This window comes from Ambystoma mexicanum, chromosome 10 (assembly GCF_040938575.1).
Source record: "Ambystoma mexicanum isolate Mex_15411 chromosome 10, UKY_AmexF1_1, whole genome shotgun sequence".
NCBI classification, from domain to species: domain Eukaryota; kingdom Metazoa; phylum Chordata; class Amphibia; order Caudata; family Ambystomatidae; genus Ambystoma; species Ambystoma mexicanum.
Window position 1 is genome coordinate 828,281,313 of NC_090932.1, and position 15,388 is coordinate 828,296,700.

At 38.6% G+C, this 15,388-nt stretch overlaps 1 long non-coding RNA gene across 1 annotated transcript in view; it reads left to right on the forward strand.

The window, feature by feature from the left end:
• Positions 1–11,242, forward strand: part of LOC138491780 (uncharacterized) — a 184,646-nt gene extending 173,404 nt beyond the window's left edge. The window contains exon 3 of the long non-coding RNA XR_011276084.1: positions 1,594–11,242. This is a non-coding gene — a long non-coding RNA (uncharacterized lncRNA). The remainder of the gene's footprint in view (positions 1–1,593) is intronic.
• The last annotated feature ends 4,146 nt before the right edge of the window (positions 11,243–15,388 follow it).

Below are 15,388 nucleotides of genomic sequence, written 5' to 3' on the forward strand. Positions count from 1 at the left end.
TGTAGATGTATTGCACTTACTCAAAGCTAACAGCAAGTATCTATTAGCACACCTGGCTCTCTCTGCAACATATGTAACTATTTACTTACTGCAAGGAGTTGTGCCTGTTCTGCATAGTCCTCAACAAATGTGCAGTTGTGTTGTAGATGCAAAAAAGTAGCCAAACGGCAAGTTGCCTTCCAACGCCTTAGAGTGCAGACTAAAAATAGGACAGCAAAGTATTGTGGTCTGTAGAATTTCTGAAAAGATTGGTAAACACACTGCCCATTCTATGGCCTATTAATAATTCTGGGAAGGGTATGGTTTCATGTGATGATGTACATCAGAGAACGTACATGTGAGACGTACACTAAGTTGAAATCTTGCTGATTGATCCAATCTACAAATAGATCCAGTTGTTCAGTCGAATCCGACCAAATGAAAAAGATAATGTCAATGAACCTCTCCCATTGTGTGATCTAAGGTCTGAATGGGTTGTTTGAGTAGATATGTTTGTCCTCAAAATTGGCCATGAAGATGTTCACTAGGCTGGGGGCAGACAATGCCACCATGGCCACCCCTTTCTTTGGAAGAGAACATTTAGACACAAAAGACAAGAAACGTTCCACAAGAGTGATTTTCAAAAGGTCCATGATAAATGATGTCGGAACAATTTGGGGACCAGGCCTAGCATCCAAGCGGTCTCTGACAATGGACTTCGCCTCCTCTTGGAGTATGTTGGTATATACATACCAACATAACCAAGACATTGTTATCTGGATTGAAAATGTTGATTGCATTGGTCATGTCCTTAATGTAGGACCTAGACTCTGTGACCAAAGGCTGTTGAAAACTCTCAACATACTGGTTTGGTTGTTCTAGAATGGAGCCACACATGCTCACTATTGATTTCCTGTGTGGGTTTATGGTGTTTTTATGTACCTTAGGTAGTTAATATATTGCTGGCCAGCAGCAGTTTATTGTTAGTAGAAACATGGTTTCCTTAGATGTAAGTTAACCCTCTTGAACTCCCTTTCTGCAAAGCTCCTGGATCTTATGTCTAAGAATATCTGAGGGATCAGCAGAAATCCTAGTGTAATGATCCTCATTGCCCACTAGCGTTTGAATCATCAAAGCATATTATTGATTACCCATGATCACAATCCTCCACCCTTGTCAGCGGATTTGATCACTATGTCTGTTCTTGTGGAAAGGTGTCTAAGTGACCGATATTCATCGCCATTCATATTGTTAAATTACCCAAAATTACCTCTATCCTGATAATCACTGGTAGTTTTTGATCATTTTCTTCTTTCCAACAGCCAGTTACCTGGCTGTCTGCATTGTGTTCCATGGTATATTAATGTTAGCAGACGATAGAACTTGTTTGTACTTGCAGCACAATGCTGTCTATACAGTCTTTTTTAGAGTCTGGAAAAAGGAATCAAAGTTGAAGACTATTTGTGCCCCCATTACCAGTTTGCCATTTGTGGAAAATAACAGGGCTGTTACCTTTACACTTCTTTTAGACTTCTTTTAGCCCGAAGTGTAAGGCAAGTATTTTATATGTTTTCATTGCTGAACTAATTTATCTTATTTATCTTTGCTCTATAGGCCAGAAGAAGAACATCAAATTCCATACTTTGAAGTAGAACATCTTTCTGTTAAGAACTCAATCTTCTTTAAAGATATTTAAAGTGAAATGAATTATGCATACTACATCTCAAGCCTCTTAAGCAGTGTCATGCATCCCCAGATTTAAAATGAACTAACTAATCCCCTACCATAGTGTTTTGCACATTTATCAACCTTAAATTGGTTTGTGATTGTATAAATAGGTCTATTTAGTGGAAAAAGCTTCACATGTTCGGTTTAACTATCGCCGTGGTTAGGTTTTTTGATTGCACTACACTCGAATTCGAAATTCAGCTTGCCCGGACAGTGCGAGTTCAGTTTCTTCAAAATACTGAATCATAGAGGGTTGAGGCAGGGCTGTTTATTGGGGGTCCTGCCTCTTCAGTCTATACATTTCTGTTCTAGGAGAAATTCTGCCTGAAACTAGATACTTTTTTCCACACTTACCCCGGTTAAGCATGCCTAGGAGGAAAGAAAAACACATTAATGTTGATAAATACAAATAATCTGCTTTTCACATAAAAAACAGTCTGTGTTTGATCTGGAATATCGGGAGTAAAAAGGTGGAAATAGTTACCCAACTGAAGTATCTTGGATTTCAAATGTATAATTGTCCATCGATTACTATGAAAACCAGTAGGCTAAAGAATAAAGTACTTACATTAACGGCACATCTGAAGAGAATACGTAAAAACATGTAGATTCTCATTAATACATATGAAAAATATTATAGGGCAAACATAATAACTGCTTTGACTTACGGTTTAGAGTTCATGAATTGTGCAAATGCATGGATATTAGATAAACTTGAAGAATTGCTATGGCGGTAGGTGTTATCCCTACCTATATGCATGAACATTTCAATTATAAGATATAATTTGGGCATTTATCATGATCAACTATTGTGAAATTGCATCGAATGCAGCTTGATTGGCTACTCCTGGTGCCACCAAAACGTTGTTTATTTATGACTCTGTGGGAAGAAATGGGTAATTAGAAACCAAGGGTATTAAATACAGTCTCTCATGGATGTGAAGGTATCTAAAAAGACTGTTCTGCTACTGTGGAAGATTTGATTACAAATAGGGAAAAGATTAAGATGAACCTGTAGAAGTTAGAATAGATACAAATGTGGGAGTACATTATATTGTACCGTTTGTTCTATAAAGTGGCAAATAAACAGGAGTTAGGGATTCTGCCCTTCTATTTAACAGGATTCCCCTATGTGAATTGGAGAGGCCAGTTCTTGGGTTTGAGATCAAATCTGTTGACCACACATGAAGTATTATATATAAAAATAGGGATACCACACATTAAGTGATTTGGCCAGTTTTGTGGGGATCACAGTGAAGTTCAGACTCTAATTACTCTGTGTCTCAAATGTTGACATGTATATAGTAAACAATGTAAGTATTTTAAAGCATGTGTGTCAACATGTGTTTTTGAATGTTTTTAATTGATATAGTTTAAAATAAAATCAACCTTTTAATAAGTAACAAAAACAATGACATTTTCATCTTCCATCATTAATACAGTAACCTCCAGGATTTAAAAGTGAAAAATCTAATTCATAAATTACATTTACATTTTGCATTTTGGGAGAAAAACAATGGATGAGTTCTAAAAAAAAACACAGTAGAGATAAAATAGATACATTTTGTCTAAAATAAGAGATATTAAGAAATGTACAATAGCAATTCTGATGGATATTTGCTGACAATTAAATAGTCTGTCCTACAAAGAGTGACACCTTAAGATAACATAATCACAAAGAAAGTGCTGAAAGTACAATTTCCATTTCATAAGTAAAGCAGGACAATGGGCAAGTACGTGTTTCAGGGTTTCAGATTGTCCGGGGTTTTGGCAAAATCTGCATATGTTTCTAGCCTTAGTAAGGATTTTGCACCTTGCTAGGATGTAATTAGTTATTTAGTTAGCGACAAATTAAGTCAGAATCTCAGAAAGAAATTCTGTATTTTGCTGACGGAATTTGATCAGATATGATTGCAAGATGTGGAACCATTTAGAGTGAAATAGCTCTTCTTGGAAGTAATGGTAAGTTATACACTGTTCTCTTGTGCATATCCAATCATACTGCCACAGTTTCCTTTTGGACCTAACAGGATTTGTCATCAAGAGTTTACTAGATATCTCTGCCAAGATCATAAGGGCTAGCACTTTCTGTTTCCAGGTAGACATTGTTATATGCTCAGTAGTTTTAACATATGTAGATAGAACATTCATCAGGGAACCTGGGTTTGAGGGCCACACACACTTTCTAAACAGGGAACACAATTTCCATACATATGAGCTATTTAGGGATAAGAGTCCTAGCTCATTACTTATGATACACATCGGCTGACTCTGCTGAAACAATAAAACTTCTTTCCAAAAATATCCTTCAACATGCAACCAAAAGATTTCGGTTTGCGAAGCTCTAGAATATGGACCATATATGGTGATTGGGATGACCTTTTGGTTATAACACGTTAGAAGAGGAAGAAGGGAAAATCTGCCGTATTTTGCATGCAAGGTACAAGCTTCTGCTATCGCTGTTCAAATTTTTCCATTTAGTTCAAGCAGCTAAGGGCAATCCGATACGGGATTGTTAGCATTTAAGCGAAGGTATTGGTACTCATGAACTACCTGCAAAGGTTTCCTTTGCAAGAACCAGGTGAAAGAGGACTTGTTGATGTGGTGTCTGGTTGCACATATTAATACATGAGATTTATCAAGATTCACTGTGAGATGATTCAAGTCAGCATATTTGCACAATTGAGTTGTTGCAAGCCATTGGGAGTTTTAGCTAATAGGATGAGATTGTCAGCATAACACAACCAGGGTATTGCTTGTAGGCCTAACTTGGGCAAATCAGAAGTGATCTTGATGAAATGATGTCTCATGTCTGAGATAAAGAAATTAAATAGGGCAGAAGGTAGTATGCAGCCTTGTTTTAGGCCTCTGAAGGAGGAAATAGGGGCTGACAGCTTGCCATCCAGAGTTAGATGCAATTAAATGGTAGTATCACAATGGAATTGCAAGATCCAGAACTGGATATAGGCAGGGCAGGCAGCATCTCTCAGTTTGGTTATTAATAACTTTCTAGATACAGAGTCAAAGGCTGTTTTAAAGTCTACGAAAGCCATATAGACTAGCTGCTTCATCTGAAGCTCATTTATTTTGATTGCATGGAGAGTTTGCAAGTTAACTGTCATGCCCAAACCAGGCACAAATCCCACCTGGAATGGATAATGGAGGTTCATAGATTGCATCCAAATGTTGAAATCTTTAAGTACTAACCGGGTGAACAGTTTGCTTGGGACATCATGCGGAGCAATCGGTCTATCATTTTCTGGTAATTGACAATCTCCCTTCTTATATATAGGGACAATGATTGACTTGCACCACAATGGAGGGAGTTGATGAGTCTTTAGGGCTCTAATGAAAATGCTATAAAGGATCTTGGCCCAGGTTTATGGGTGAGACTTGAGCATAGCATTGCTGAGGCCACCCGGTCCTGGTGATCTAGATGAAGTACGTTTAGAGATATAAAAATTTATATCTTCAAAGCTGAATATGACATTTACAGTGTCATAGGTTATTATTCCCATGTCATGGCCACATAGAGGGGCAGAGGCATATAGAGTATGATAGTAAAAATTCCAAATTTCTTTAGGGACTGCATTTATCTGCATCAGTGTTTGGGTGACATTATTCCTATTCAATAAATCCCATATTAGTGCTGAGGTTTTTGAGGCCAGAGCCTGTAACATTTGCTGTGCATCATGTTGCATAATCAGAGCTTTTCTCGATTTTATCCAGTTTTTATATTTGGTTTTTAGTTGTTTCAACTTTGTAAATTTTATTACTAGAGGAAGATTTGCTAATTCTCTCTTGGATGAACAATAAGCAGTTCTCTTGTTATACAGTCCATATGCATGTTGAATTGGGGTTTAGAGATGGAAGAAGTAGATAGCTTAAATGCCTGTAATGCAGCAATATATAGGCTAATATATAGGCTATCCGAGTATATTAACTCAGGGTTTGGAATATCAGTTGGATACTCAAGTTGTAAGTTTAATTTTCTTAGCAGGTTAAGGGTCCATCTGAAGCCATTCCTGCCACTGGATATGACCAAGGCTGGAGTATAAGGTTGGTATTGAGGAAGAGAGACCCAGAGAGAACAGGAACATTATAAAGACAAGAGCTCATGGTCACAGTATTTTTGAGGTTCAACTTGGAAATTGTCAATCTTGGCAAATTGATCGCGATCAATGTAAACATAGTCAATGAGTGCTGATTGCTTGGCTCTTCTCCAGGTGTTACGAAGAGAGTTGTCATTGGGAGTAGATCCGTTTACCATAATAAGTTGTGTTTCATCCATAAGAGACATCCAGCGGCTTGACAGATTGGAATATCGAGTAAGAGTTTTAGTCATGCAATTCATATTAAGATCCCTGGCTAAAATCGGGTAGTCAATTGAATGTTCATTTGAAATTAAATCTAATATGAGCTCCAGATCGTGCATGAAAACATCATCTTGTATGCCAATGTGATTCCAATAGATGTTTATAAGAGCCAAAGTATGGCAAGATGTCTGGATTTTTACTAGTTGCATAAACGTGTTAGGGGTGACCCAAGGTGAAAGTTGGAGGCCAGATGAGACCTTTACAGCTACCAGGAGACCAGCCATAGGTCTACCTCTGGCTAAGGCTTTCACTGGTAGCAGAGAAAGACTGTAGTTTTCCCAAATCGGAGGTTCTAATAACCAGACCTCCTGTAAAGCAACAAGTCATAAAGATTCAGAGGATTGAAAACAGTTGATGAAACATGTTTGTGGCCTCTTGTATTCCATCAGGCACAATTACACTTGGATGGTATTTTGATCTTGAGTTGTTAATTCTGATCACGAGTTGGAGAATAACTCAGCAATGGTTGTACTTGAAGTGTTTGAAAAGCCCATGAGAGCAGGTTATCTTTAGAGGTGTTGGCCAAGAGTTAATATTTGCCAGTTCAAAGTTCTTACTTGTGGATACAGAAGAAATAAGGTGATCAGATAAGGGTTGTTGGGTGAGTATGAATCCCAAGTTGTAAAGGGCTTCACAAGCTTGCCATATCATGCTAAGAACAATTCCTGACTGCATCCACAGTCTGACAATGGATGAATCATTGTCACTTATAAATTCAATCTGCGCTACATGAGAGGAGGAAAGATTCTCAAGCAGCGGAATATCCCCAAGAATGTTTAAACACTAGTTCTGTTTAAATCATAAACAGGAAAAAGGCTGCCTCTACATTGGAGAATTAAATGATGGTGAGTATTAGAGGAACACATGCCATTTTTTGATTTGGGAGCGACTGCTCCATTGGTAATTAACAGAGTTTGAATCTGCTTCGAAGGTTCAGGTCGTAAAGATCTGGCTTCAAGGGATCTGTTATGCATGGAATTTTCGATATTCCAGACATTTGCAAGGAGAGGCATTGATTTTGTTTGAGAGCGAGCAGCAAATACAGCAACTGACTTGGCAATCTCAGATCGTCTTTCTTCCAGGGTCAGGAAATTGTCATTAATGACAGGTAAAAAGGCGTGAAGGGATTTACTCAATGCAGTAATAGCATTGGTTTGAGTATCCCAGGTGGAGTGATTTTGAGAGCATTCTACCTCCTGTAGTAAATCATCTAAAGGTTTGTTCTGCAGGTCAGCAGGGGTCATTTGATGAGCTGATACATCATTTTGCTTTTTCCGTGCAACATTTTTTTGACGTGATAAATTTGCATCTCTTTTTGAAACAGCAGCACAGGCTGATTGAACTTGTTTTTTGTAATAGTTAATAAGTTAATTAAGTATCGAGAAATATAGCGATTTGTTGAAATTGCTTGCTCAATATATGTGTGTTTTCTTTTAGAAGGATGTAGCAGTTTTGACTATTTTTTCAAATTGGACACAATTGTAAATGCTGGTTTCTCTAGAGGTGGTGGTAACAAAGATTTAGTTTGGGGCTGAGTGACAGTGATCACAATGATACTGTGAAGTTGAGAGGCTTGTGATATTTTGAATAGGTTTGTTATAGGAATGAGTATTAGGGACTCGTGCCTTAACAGGTAGTTTCAAGGAGTCTTTAGATGAGCTTGGTACAACCAGAATCAACTCTTGTGACAGAGATTCTGAATTCATACTCTCGGGAGACAGAGTTACATTCTTCGGACTACCAGGGGCCATATTAAGAGCGGATGATGTATTAGTCCACAATAGTTGCATTAGAATGTCTGTGCATTCATTTTAGTGTCAAGATTTTCATATAGTTTGATCAAAGAAAAAAGGGTTGTGTTCATAGCCTGTAGAGTAATTTCCATAAAGGGAGGATCAGATGCTGGTGGAGATGGGGATTGAGTCATGAGTATAATCGGAAAACATAACTGGGGATTGTGAAAGGTTGGTTAAAATCGGTAAAGAGGGCAACATCGAAGGCAACAATGCAACTACATTGTCATTTAAAACGGGAGACTTGGGAGGCAGATGAATGGTGGACTCAGTGTTTGCAACATTTCCAAGGCTTTTCTCTAAGTTACAAATGGCATTATTCTGGTTTGGGACATGCGATTTTCAAGTGTCAACGGGGGTTAGAGGGCAATTGTGACCTGGTTCATAATGACCATTTCACTGGGACTTTCCGAAGTAACAGCATTTATAGTAGGTTGCTCAGTAGATAAAGCAAAGGCCGCAGCTACTAGGAAATCATGCGGAGTACATAGGTTAACAGTCAGGGGACTGATGTTACAGCATTCCGTAGGTAAGGGAGTGGTAGTTTCAGGAGCAAGCTTGTGTGCCTGCACCATAACAATGTTGTTTAGGTGAAAGCCACACACATGGATATAGTTGTTGATTTTGTTATGGTGCAGGCACACATATGTAACTACTCAGCTGTGTAACTACCTAAACAACAGTTGAAACCCACAGGAGCAAGCTTGCTGCCAACTGGTATAGCTATCAGCTTGAAGGGTGATTCAGAAACACAGTAACCATGGATGCCTCTTGTTAATGACATGGAACCCAAATGAAGTACAAGAGCTGCCGCTCCCGGTCAAATTCAAAGTGTGGGTTACTCGTTTGGGAGTGCGTTTAGATTTGTCTACCATCTTTGCTATTTCCTTGGCTGGAGACATTGATGAAGTCAGCCTGCAAAAACCAGGCTTGGGGGATTCAAAGCAACGTGATGATGAAGTGGTCAAAAAGCTTATTAAAGCTTTGCAGAAGACGGTAACAAGAAGTAAAAGGAAAAATAACACAACAAAGAAGCCTGACCAGAGAAGCAGCAAAGCAGCCAAACAGCTAAACAGCACTTTTCAAATGCACTTCCCCAAATGTGCCTGCACAAATGCACATGCGCCCAGTTAATATGTGGCTTCTGGGAAAAGTGGGAGGAGCCACACATATGACAGTAATGCTGTTTAGTTGTGCCAGTAGTTCTAAAATAAAAATAATCAATAATGTCCAATTAGCTTGAAGCATAGCTAAATCTCACACAGAGTAGTCCATCAAAATTATGCAGTGAAGAGGGTGCTCGGGAACAGTGAAACAGCACTTTTCAAATGCACTTTCCCAAATGCGCCCCTTCCCAAATGTGTTTTTAAAAGGTTGACCTGTGGAGGCGTATAACTGCATGAAACCAAATGTCTCTGATAATAGCAACAGCTTTTTTATCAACTCTGTTTTAAATTTATAATTGATTAAATGTATTTGGTAATAGCTAAATGTATATTTGATGTAGCATTATATTGGAAATGCAAGGTTATACATTAATGTTTTTGTTTCCCATTTTTAGATAGATTATATTGTATGGTTGTATATTAGAGCTGAATGCATTTCATGGTTTTTACTATGAGCTCTTGTAGGGATTTTTGATGCTATAGAAAAGATGCAGACCACAGCATCATTGTAAAAAACATGGTGCTGCCTGCGCATAGCAAATGGGAAACACATGCACAAATGGAATGTGAAATGCTTTGCAGCCACTCAAAACTCACTGATAAGGCCTGAGATGAACATTATAAACACCAGAATAATATATCCTGCAACGTTTGTTAAAATGGGAAACTGCTGAACCTGAGGAGAAAGAACATCAGTTTAAAGAATGAACAACAATATTGAATGCTGCTGTGTTTTGGGGAAAATGTCCAATCAAGGGGACCAGGAAAAGCTATATTTAAAGCTGCAATTGTGAAAATAAACCAACTTGTAATGGATCCAGCACTGAAATCTGACACAAGGGTATCCTTTCAACTCACAAATACATCCCCAATCCCCAGCATACAAGATGGGAGTACAGATAAGTTCCATCCTCAAGCTAATAAACAATTTAAATCCAGCTTAATGCAGATAAGGATTCTTCTTCAAACGGGCAAAGCAAACCAGACCCGTGCTAAAAAGTCTATATGACAGTCAACTAGCGAAGAATTCCAGCTCTGACTCAATAGAACATTACCATGTTACTTGTGTTGTATCTAGGCAGAATAACAGTAACTGCAATGTCATATTTTTGTATGAAAGAAAATACCCTTTAAAATGCACATTAAATTGTTTATAATGCTTGCATCGCTGAAAGCGAACCTCTTAGAGAACTCATATAGGTGTCACCATGTTCAGCTGAAAACCATCTATTAGATGAATCCACAACTATTTTGTTTAAATGTAGTTTTAATATACGAATTAGGCAAATTTACATTTTGTCACAAAGGAAGTGTGCGTGCTAGTGTGTCATATGTCCACACTTTCATTGAGATGGTAAAATATTATAAACATAAACGTGGAAGTGAGTTAAAGGGAAAAATCTATAACTCAGAAATTATTCATGCTATAATGATAACACTTGCATACATTGATTTGTGCAGAGAGAGAAATCTGATGAGCTGATTCTTGAAGTGGTTACATAGTTGGAATGTAATGTTTAAGAATGTTGCAATTTTAAATGTAAGAAGTCTTTGAGATGATGTCACATTAAATGGGAGGGAAGCTCGGTGTAGAAGTTACTCCCATTGCAGAGGGGTATGTATACTGTGATGTCACTTTTGGAACTCTGTCCAAACATATGCATTGACCAATTATATTGGGGAAAGTACACACACTTCAAAAAGATGGGATTTTGTGTTCTATTTAATGTCAAACACAGGAGACACTGAGTCACTCACTCATGGTCACGTACTGAATAAATTCACTTGCTCACTCAATGACTGATGGAGAGAAAGAAGAATTGATAACAACAGCAAGGAGAAGGAATGGATAGCTTTCCTTTGAACCCTTTTATGGAATTTTGGTAGAGACTGAAAGTAAGGCCGAACAGGAGTTAAAGTCCTATGTATTACGTATTGGAATGGAAAGCAGACAGGCTGTGGAGAAAAGCTGATCCTGTCTTACTCGCTGATGCCCACCTGTACCAAGAGAAGGGAGAATTGAACTAGGGGGGTGCCCATCTGTCTGTGATTCAGCCAAATGAAATACTGATGTATTATCTAAAAGGGAAGTAATCATGTATGGAGTAATCCTGCCAAGGGAATTAGAGTAAAACCCGGTCCCCATAATTTGTTAATACCGAGGGGTGGGAATAGGTACATTAATTGTGCATCACAAAAAGCTAGCGAACATTTCAGAAGTGTATGTGCTTCTGTAAAAATATATATTTTATACATTAGGTCACAAGGTGTGTCTACGGTGAGCTCCTTTCACACCTTCTCTGTGTAATAATGTCTTGCACAGAAGAATTATCGGGGAGTTAAATGGACATTTTATTTTATTTACCTAGAAAAGGAAGATTATCAAAGTAATTCCTGGGTTCATCATGAAGCAGAGTATTGTTAAAATGGAGAGTGTGATAATTTGCTGCCCATTTCATTCTGCTGTTCAAGGCGCCCATTGAATGGGAGAATGGTACATTTTACAATGTAATTGAATAGAAATAGCACTAATGGGAATGTTGGCAATTTACTGCAGAACATACATTTTATTTTCTACAAGCCATTCACAACTCAAAGATCCAATAGCGTGTTACAATTTAATTGAAACTCTGACCTGTCTAGGCTGTAGTATTTTGAATAAAGGGAAAGTAGCAAGAAGTGAATAGGCAGAGATATTTTAACTAATGTGTTGTTTTCACAAATGAATGATTCGTTCTGGACTCTCATGTATCCAATCTGTGGTGCCTGCATGCTCAGGGTGAATTAAATGCATAGCTACTTATGGTGAAGTATGTGTTGCTAAAGTTTCTTTTTCTCTATATGTGTGGCATTGAAAACTAAAGCGACTAGAATGTTGATAATGTTTTACCATTTGCATTTTTGTTTTTGAAGCAACAATGTGCTTATCTGTAATCTGATTCAATTATTTCTTTTTGGTTAATGAATAGACCTTCTGTGCAACCCTGCATATTTCTTGACCCAAAAGTGAAGGGAAGCTGTGGGGAATCAATTCTGTTAGATTGGGGTCCAAGATTCATAAAAAGAATTAAATAAAAATTAAATAAAGGAAAGTTGTGCATACCTGATTTGGGGTGTGTAGAAATTCCCCTGGATTAGATGTAGACTAGTTAAAACATCCTACAATGTATTGTGTACATTTTAATCTGAACAGTCACAACATTAAAACAAAAATACATTATATTACAGAAGGCTATAATACTAGGGACTAAAGGTTTGAATAGTTCGGCCATTTCTAATATTAACATGCTTGGGTATCCTCTATTTAAGACAAATAATTCTCATCCAAGTGTTTTTCACCTGCATGTGGAAAAATATGGAGCACTAAAAATGAAGTATTACATAAACATGATGTTCTCTCAGAAAGAAGGACCATTTATTCTTTGAATTTCTTATTGCATGCATCTGGTCCTTTTCAGTTTTTGAAAGGGAGAAAGTGAGACAACTGACTGAATTTGATCCAGTGATATGTACTGTGTTTTGTTTGGGAAAGTTAAGCATATGTCATTACAGGAACAGGGTGTATTAAGTAAAAGTGGTAGTGTTATGAAATAATTGATTAACTTTGACATGACCGAGGCTTCATAGGAACTCAATTTCTTGATTCCTAATATTACCTTTTCTCATTAAATCCATTTGACTGTCTCCAAGAATTTAGCCAGTGTTTATTTCGAGAATGCTTCCATGTTTCGATGTAAATGCAAATCTGTTCTAAGCAAGGCTTTTCCTGGTGGCTAAAGCTTGGGACCTCTCCACCCATTATGGAGGTCCCAGGAATCCAGCACAGCAAAATATGAGAGCTCCCTCTCTTCAGACCAATGAAACAGACCAGGCAATTAGGAAAAGTCAATTTGAAGAAATATGTATGCCCCTTCACTGGAAAAAAATCACCCAGCTACACCTTGGCAGAACTGGTAAGACAATAAAATTACCTCTGAGCAAAATACTTAATTCAGGATGCACATGTCTTTTTCTACTTTAACAAAATCTTGGCAACATTCACTGTGCTTCCTTTGCAGAAACATGCACTTAGATATGTCTTTTAACCCATTTATTAGATTGTCTTGTCTAAAATACTTTCAATGGCATCAACAGAAAAATGTGTGAAATTCTGGACAGTCGCTGTCTGAAAAATTGCCATCTGACAAGGGCGCACAAGCCTTAGCATTTGCCATGGGACTGTGCTATACAACTGATAAAGAGTTGACTATATTTAGAGTGGCAACATTAATCCATATAGCCTGGCCAAGGAGACAACATATGCTGAAGAGTATAAATGGACCTTCGTTACTGACGTAGGTGCACAATGCTTTATTTCAGATTACGAATATTGTGGCTGTCATATATTCATAACCATGTTTTTTTAAAAAAATCTAATTTATTTTAAGTTGTATATAATTGACATGCAGGTGTATGCATTGTGAATGAATGATGCTTTGTTAAGGTCAATAAACTGAACCGAACTGATTTTTATAATAATAAAATTATGTGGGTAGTTCCATCTCAGAAAGTGTGTCCTGCTAACTGGCCCCTCAGACAACTCCATGCCAAAAGCATAGTGTACACCTGTGCCCCTCTGAATCAATATCCTGGTCTGCAGCACCTGCTCTAAAGTAGCACAGAGTAGGTTCAGTGTTTTCTGGTGCCCTGTTGGCAGCTGCAGTGACAGCCAAGTCACTGCAGCACAGTGGCCGATTTTCAGACATGTAGCTCGGTTCCCAAACCACATAACTATGAAAGTCACTATCCTGGTGGGAGTTGTGTACTGTATATATAAGGCGTACCTGAGTTAAGGTATGGTAGTATCTTTCATAATTATCAGGGGCCCATCAAATTGATATCATACATGTTTCAGCACTGTGAGCCTAGCCAAGCTATTGAAGGGTTAAGTGTATTCCGGGCAGACAGCCTGACCCTGCAAACTTGCAGGGCAGGAGAATGAATGACTTTGCCTCTCCTTTGATCCTGTGTGAGGCCTGGTAACAACTCAATCCAAGAGGACATCCTCCCAGCAGAATCTGTCCTGGGACACAAGAAACACTGTTCACACTCCTCTCTAGCCTCACACCAGGAGTTAGTGTAGACACAGGGAGCTCAGCATAGTTACCACCATATAGTTTCACTCTATCTCTCTTTCCCTTTCTGTCTTAATTTCCTGTAGGACAAAGCTTTTTGGGTATGATGTCAGAAGGCAAAGGCCACTTGTCTCAATTGGACTCTCTGAAGCAGGCTTGCTTTAGTACAATCACAGGTGGACCTTTGACTATCCCTCCCAGTCTTTCTTCGATTCTTCCCTTGAACAAGTACCTGAAGAAGAATTAATTTGACCTCTATCGGGAGAGGTGACTTTTCAAATCTTCCCACCAGTGAGGTAAATACTGAGTGCCCAAAGCAGAGGTATGCCCTGTTCACTAACTATCCACAGAGCACATTGGGGTGACCTACTGCTAGAGTAAGACCTCCATCTCTGCCAGCCACACTGCTGCCCAAGACCTCACCATGTTGAAGGACCCCCAAATGTGTGTGCCAGCCTCCCCTCTGCTTGGGAGACTATACCTGTCCCTGAGAACATGAAGTGGGCCTCATAGCGACCAAGATCCAAGATAGCCAGGAGCCTGTTTTTTTTTCATCTATGAACAGCTGCGAGCTATGATTTGAGCTTGTTTGACCCCATCAAACCAACAGGACCCTCTGGAGCGGTCTTTAGCACTCGACAAATCTTAGAACCACTATATTGCACTCTCTAACCAGTTTGCCAACACGTCAGCTGAGCATGTTGTTGCCTCATCTCAAACCTGAAGCTTATCTTTCCACCCACCATGTTTGGACTGCTTTTCACAACTGTCAGCATCTTAATTGGTGATCTTCACTGACAAGTGCACTGACACTAGTGCCCTCACTGAACCGTGACCTTCAGACACCACAACAAACTATCCAACACAAACTGTTCATCCATTCATCAGCATCTTCACCATGTATTTATGTATTTATTGTTTGCTTGTTAGGTGCTTATACAGCAAGTAAAATACTATTTCAAAGCTCCCACAGGACTACGGGAGGGAACAAGGGATTTAAATACATTACAAAACACAATATTTAATAAGAGCAAAGGAGGGATAATGAGGAAGGACAAATCTACTATGCCTTGTGAGTATTCAGAATGTGCAAGTGCAGCAAGGAAGAGGGCATAGGGTGTAACTGCTGGGGAGTACAGGCTCATGGGTGAGCCACATATGAAGTGCTTGGGATGTTGAGTGCAACATGGTCAGAGGCAATGTTAGGATTAAGTGTGAACCTCACGTGCGGA